The sequence below is a fragment of the Gossypium raimondii genome, chromosome 8, assembly GCF_025698545.1.
Source record: "Gossypium raimondii isolate GPD5lz chromosome 8, ASM2569854v1, whole genome shotgun sequence".
NCBI classification, from domain to species: Eukaryota; Viridiplantae; Streptophyta; class Magnoliopsida; order Malvales; family Malvaceae; genus Gossypium; species Gossypium raimondii.
The window spans coordinates 49,544,444-49,551,039 of record NC_068572.1 but is presented as its reverse complement, the minus strand read 5'-3'; the positions used below and the strand labels follow the sequence as shown (position 1 = coordinate 49,551,039).

Genomic DNA, 6,596 nt, shown 5'->3' with positions numbered 1-6,596 from the left:
TAGTACAGTTTATTAGTTAAAATCTCCCCTGTTTCACCATTCGACTATTCTGACCTCTTGTTACTAAAAATAACTTTTCTCATTATAGGATTTTTATATGCTATTCCCACTTGTTCCTACAGAAAATAGACTCATTAAGGAATCTAAGCATGTAAATTTCAACTCATAACCATTTTTTAAAATTTTAATTATTTTCTAAACTCAGAACAGGGACTCCAAAACAGTTCTGACCCTATCTTACTAAAATTCACATATCTTAAAATATAAATTTCATTTTCTACACTGTTATTTTTCCATGAAAATAGACTCAACAAGCTTTAATTCCATATATCATTCATCCTCTAATTAATTTTATACCATCCTAGGTGATTTTTCAAAGTCATGTCACAGTGCTGTCTGAATTCTGTTTCTTTGCAAAATTTTACCCTTTTATGATTTCCATTCATAGTTTATCACCTAAACTTTTATAACAACAAACACTTCCATAATTAACCATTTTAGCAACCATTCATCATCAAATACTTACACATCATTCTTTAGAAAGATCATAAATACAAACATTTAGAATAACTAAATCCCTATACATGCCATAACTCAAACGTGTTTCGACATAAAATACCGAGCAGTTGTGGTTGATAGTGTGGACGATCTCCGACTTCTTTAGGATCCTTGAAGTAGCTTGCAATACTATACAAGGAAGAGAAATAAAAGAAGTAAGCATAAAGCTTAGTAAGTTTACTAGCAAATAAATAACAATACTTAACTCAAATAATTAAACTTAAATGTCTATATCTCTAGTTTACTCTTTAGTTAATCTCATACTAGTTCTCTTGCTTGTTTACTTAGAATATTTGTGTGCATAACTTACTCAACCCTTGCTGCATCGTTGAACATCAATTGATAGTATAATAAGTTCGTAAGTCTTACAACTTACCTGAGCTTGCCATTTATGCTTTAAACTGAACTTTCATGAACATGATTCGTTTACAAACCCGTTGAGCTACATTGGAATAATAAGGATACTCGGGTCTCTTCTGATAATAACATGCCAAAGCCATGTCCCAGACATGGTCTTACATGGGATGTTCTCATGTTGGTGCCCATGCCATGTCCCAGACATGGTCTTATAGGGGACCTCTCATCTCGGTGCCAATGCCATGTCCCAGACATGGTCTTACATGGGACCTCTCATCTCAGTGCCAACGCCATGTCCCAGACATGGTCTTACATGGGACCTCTCATCTCGGTGCCAACGCCATGTCCCAGACATGGTCTTACATGGGACCTCTCATCTCGGTGCCAACGCCATGTCCCAGACATGGTCTTACATGGGACCTCTCATGATCTTAAGGATGCCAATGCCATGTCCCAGACATGGTCTTACATGGGATCTCTTTACCCAAATGTCATGACATTCGTATCCAGTACCATCCTTATGTATCAACGGGACTTTTAAATTTTAATTCTCTATCATTTCATGCTTGGATCATCATCAAATAAATTCATAAAATAAATTCATAATTGCTGGAAATTAACAGCATTAATAATAAATATTGAAATATTGCATTTATTTACCGTAAACTTACCTCGGTACCAATTATAGCCAAATTCACCAACTTAGTCTTCAACTTTATTCTTCCCTTTGTCTAACCTCGAGTTTAGTACTTCTTGATCTAAAATAGTAAATTTAACTTATTTAATAATCACATTCATCAAAACAGCCCTCGACTCTAACTTTTCAAAATTACAATTTTGCCCTAAACTTTACATAATTACATTTTTGCCCCAAGGCTCGGAAATTAAAATTCATCTCTTATTCTTATGTTTTATAACATTCTGAACATTTTCTCTTCTATGGTAACATCAAATTCCCACTCTAACATGTACTTATGAACATTAGGTATTTTTACCGATTATGTCGTTTTACTCGTTTTCACTTAAAATCGCTTAGCAAAAGTTGTTTAACATAATTTCTAGCTTCATATTCTATCATAAAACATCAAAATAAACACTTTTCACCTATGGGTATTTTTCCAAATATAAACCCTAGGTTAAATTATTGCTAGAATAAGCTAAATTAAGCTACCGGGATCTCAAAAACGTAAAGAACATTAAAAACGGGGCTTGGGATCACTTACTATGGAGCTTGGAAGCTTGAAAACCCTAACTATGGCTTCCCCCCTTGCTGATTTCGTTCATATGAAGAAGATGAGCATAGTTTGCCATCTTTTTCCCTTTTAATTCATTTTAATTACTAGATTACCAAATTGCCCCTAACTTAAAAATTTTCTATTTCACTTATCTCATGTCCATTTTTGTCTACCAAGTTACCAATGGTCTAATTACCATATAAGGACCTCCAATTTAAAGTTTCATAACAATTTGACACCTCTAACATGTAGAACTCAACTTTTGCACTTTTTACAATTTAGTCCTTTTGACTAAATTGAGTGCTCAAACGTCGAAATTTTCGAACGAAATTTTCACGAAATCATTTTGTGAAATTGTAAACTATAAAAATATAAGAAAAATTGTAAATTTTCACGAAATCAATTTTCACGAAATCATTTTGTGAAATTGTAAACCACTGTTCCGATAACCTCAAATTTGGGCCATTACAGTGGGAATAGTGACTCAGTAGTTAGAGTGCTACGAAGATCCTCCTAGAAATGCTAGAGGTATAGAAAAGCAATATCATGCCTTTTGACTTATCAGTGGAGTTACCATTTATGAGAGTCATGATTTGTGCATCAAACTTCGTGGTAAAAGGGTTGATGTAAGCTAGGCAGTTGAATAGAGCAATGTGACAAGCGAGGTACATCTTAAACACTTTCTTAATGTTTTACATTATGACTTACCATTAGCTGGAAAAAGGCACAGGGACCCTTTTAGAGTTCTAAAGCGGGTAAGCCAGTGGCTTACAAACCAAAGTTAGCGACAATACTCAATGTTAACCCAGTGTTCAATGTGGGTGTGTCGAAGCCTATTTGTGAGGATTAAGGGGATCCCGATCGAGATGAGTCGCAATGGGGGCAAGTAAGAGCGATGGCCTCTTATAATTGAGATGTACAAAAAAGAGAAATAGTTTAAGTTAGACGATGAAAAAGACATAAGCCGAGGCAAAGGTTCCGAGAGAAGAGATTACTCAAGAAAGAGACTAGTTGGGAATCAATCGAGGCATTGAGGCAGTTCCAAGATTAGTCAAGTTAGTGTTATTTCGAGGACATGACGATGGAGTTGTGAGAATGGGTGGGGGAGGATGTCACGCGTCGTAGATCAAAGCCCATGAAGAATACACACAGATATCCCATGGAGGCCGACTAATTAAATGAGACTCATTTGACCCACTTGAACTTCCTCAATTCGTGGAACAGATGGAGAAGCCCATCTACTTTTAGCTTTAGTGGCCTAGGAACACTCTAGTAAAACTAAAGTTACCATGGTGAATATTGTAAATTCTAAAGGATAAGATTGTATAGAGTTTATATTCTTTAGGACTCTTATTTTGTAGATAGGCTTTAATCTTGACCATTGATGTAATTTAAATTGTGCGGTTGGATCTGGGGGATCTCAACTATAAATAGAGGTCTTCCCCCTCATTTGTAATCATCTTATCCCATCCCACTCAGAGTTATTAAATATACTTTGAGAGCATTTATTCAAACACTTGGTGTGCATTGCTTTGTGTCGCTTTTCAGTTCTTTTGTTGCTCCTTCGCTTTTGAGTTTGCTTCAGCTTTTTTTCGATGCCTTAGAGAATTTCCTTTATGAATTCTCATTTTCTGAGAGTTAGATTGGCTTAGGTGGATTTAAAACGAAGGGATCGCTTAAAGTCACACAGTTTGCTAGACTAAAGTTTTAACCTCGTAACACTAGCATGGGTGCTCCATATAAGAAATTCGAATAGAAAAACTAGATCATCATATGAAAGAAGATTTTAACAAGAAAATGGAATTGCGAGGAAATTATTAATGTTATGAGTAGCACTAGTAAATTCCCTCCAAGTAGGCATTTCCTCATTCGTGTATTTTTAAAACGAAAGACAAATTGATTGGTTGTATCATCGGATAAAAAGCATTTTTTCAATACATTAGACACTCAAACCATTATTGGACGGCTTCTACATCCTAAGAGAACAAATACAGAGTATACTATAGACAGATAAGAACAATGACACACCAATTTGGACAAAACGAAGAGATAAAAACCTTTTATGGCAAGAGTAATTATACGTTTACCTTTTGTAACTTGTGAACTTTGGTCATCTAATCAATATATATATACCCATCTCATGCTACTAGAATCATTAACAATAAGTAAGAAATAAAAACAGTGATTCAATGTTCATTGGACACATAAGTCATCATGAATTAATTCAAGACAAGTAGAAGCTCTTCGGACTTTCCCAAAAATAGACTTCTACTTTGCTTCTTATAAATACAGCCCTCACATAAATCAAGAGAATCAATTTTTGGTAATCCAAGGAAGTGCCACATATTAGAGTTGTTTTGTGCATCAGTAACCAAAGCCAAGTTTTCCACATTTGAGAATTCAAAATGAAAATACTTTATTTTTAGTCAAGTCAACATTAACCACGGTTTGACTTGGATTTTTATTTCTAATAGAAACATCATTTATCCCCTTAAAATATATATATTTATTTTGGTATTTAATTTTTTTATTCAGATTAATATCTAAAATTACATTTTGTTAACCGGTTCATTTCATTACTAATTAAAAAATCGTCTGAATTGTGGTCTAATTAGATTGTGGTCTAAAATTACATTTTATTAACCGGTGATCTAAAAGTATTTTGGAATGACTTTAAAATTTTCCATTCTTTTAAGTTATCGAATGGCCGAGTATGTGAATAGAGATATTTCCATTTTGATGTTGTTTGAGGAACCCCACTCTAATGTAAGGGATTTTGATTTATAATAGTGATGCCTTTATACGAATTTAAATAATTTTTTATGTAATTACTTCTATTTTTTTTACCAAAAAAATAATAATGATGGACAGCAAGAAAACAGAAGTAATAATCTGTAACAGAAATGCTTAATCCATGCTTTAAAAATGTCACGAATATTACATGCATTTAGAGAGGAATATTTACCCAACAAGGGACTGTGCTTGTTCAACCCGTAGAAGGTGGACCTCAAAGGTTAAAGATCGGAGTCTGTTAATGAAGGCTCCTTCCCTGGAAATGAAACATGGCTTTGCTCCTCTTTTTCTTCTTTTGCCCAGAACACACAATGACAATCGACAACCCCCGGAATACTGCATCGGCCGTCGTTATTGATGTTCAATGAACTGGGGTCGTTTGAAAGTGTGGGCTGGTGAAGATACTGATATGTGGGAGAGATTAATGATTGAAGTTAATGGTGGTGGTCATCAAGCAATGGAGATGGTCCAAGGAAAACGGTTGACGAACCCTCCAAGTGTTCAAGATGGAACCGCCTATATATAAACAAATAAATAGGATAGATATGATTTTTTTATAAAACAAAAATTATAAAGTATTAATATTAAAATTTATGAAATTAATTAAGGCAGATCCACGTGATGGCTTTCATTGCTAATAGTGTTGGAGGTTGAAAAAAAAAAAAAGACGGAGCAGCAGGCACGCATTTACGCATTTGTCAATGCGTTGGCCTTACCAAATACCAATCATCATTTCTCAAAACCACTTTCCTTTTATCTGATACTCTTTTTTCTTCTTTAATGAATTAATGGCAAAATTCATAAGCTTTATTAAGTTTTGTTTTAAAATCATAAGGACACTCCCCACCACCACCCCAAAAATCCAACCTCAACCATATTTAGGTGGAAGTGGAAAGTTGACATTATTTACCTCGTGACTTCAATCCAAAGCAAAGTAAACTACTTTGCTTGGCTTTGAGTTTTTGCTTTATAAAAACATCTTCACTTCATGATACATCAGGAATTTAGAGCTGAAACCAACAAATAATGGTGCAATTGAAGACCTTGTTTACATCCCTTCTTCTTTTCCTCTTGATTTTTGCCTCCTCCCCAAGGATCGGTTCAGCCACTGCAACTGCTGATGCTTCACTTGCTCATGCTGCACAATCACATCAGATGAGGCAGCGGATGAATCATGGAAGCTATCGTGGACCTCGAAAACACCTTCTCAACCCAGCTGTTGACCATCCTCTTCAGCTTCCCAAGTTGTCTGTATAGTTTTCTATGTAAACCAAAATCTGATCACTAGAAGCTATAATAGTTTATCTGTTTTTATGTTTCTCTTTTTGTATGTCTTTTATATTACTACCAAAACCATACAATTCAATTCAAACAGCTGAATCCAATTCTTGAAGAAATCAAATGTTCCCCAACTTGGATTTGATGTTATTTGTACAGTTAACTTAAAAGCTGTTTGTTTTATAGATGATGTCTATGTTTTTGCGTTGAAAACCATGGATCGTGAAATGCCTTGGGAAAAACTCAAAGTATGATTCTCATCAATAAAAAAAGCCCTTATCCGATACCTTGCTGACATTGAAAAAAAAGGAAAGAAACAGAGAGGGCTTGAGAAATTGACTTCATTAACCATACGGCTCAAGTTATTACTTTTTT

The 6,596-nt window shown here is 34.6% G+C and overlaps 1 long non-coding RNA gene across 1 annotated transcript; it reads right to left on the bottom strand.

The window, feature by feature from the left end:
* Window positions 1–490: 490 nt before the first annotated feature.
* LOC128042981 (uncharacterized) lies at window positions 491–6,304 on the bottom strand. Its single transcript, XR_008198675.1, has 4 exons — window positions 5,854–6,304; window positions 5,116–5,459; window positions 1,587–1,673; window positions 491–687 (listed from the first exon to the last, which is right to left on the bottom strand). It is a non-coding gene; the product is annotated as an uncharacterized LOC128042981 (long non-coding RNA).
* Between the last annotated feature and the right edge of the window lie 292 nt (window positions 6,305–6,596).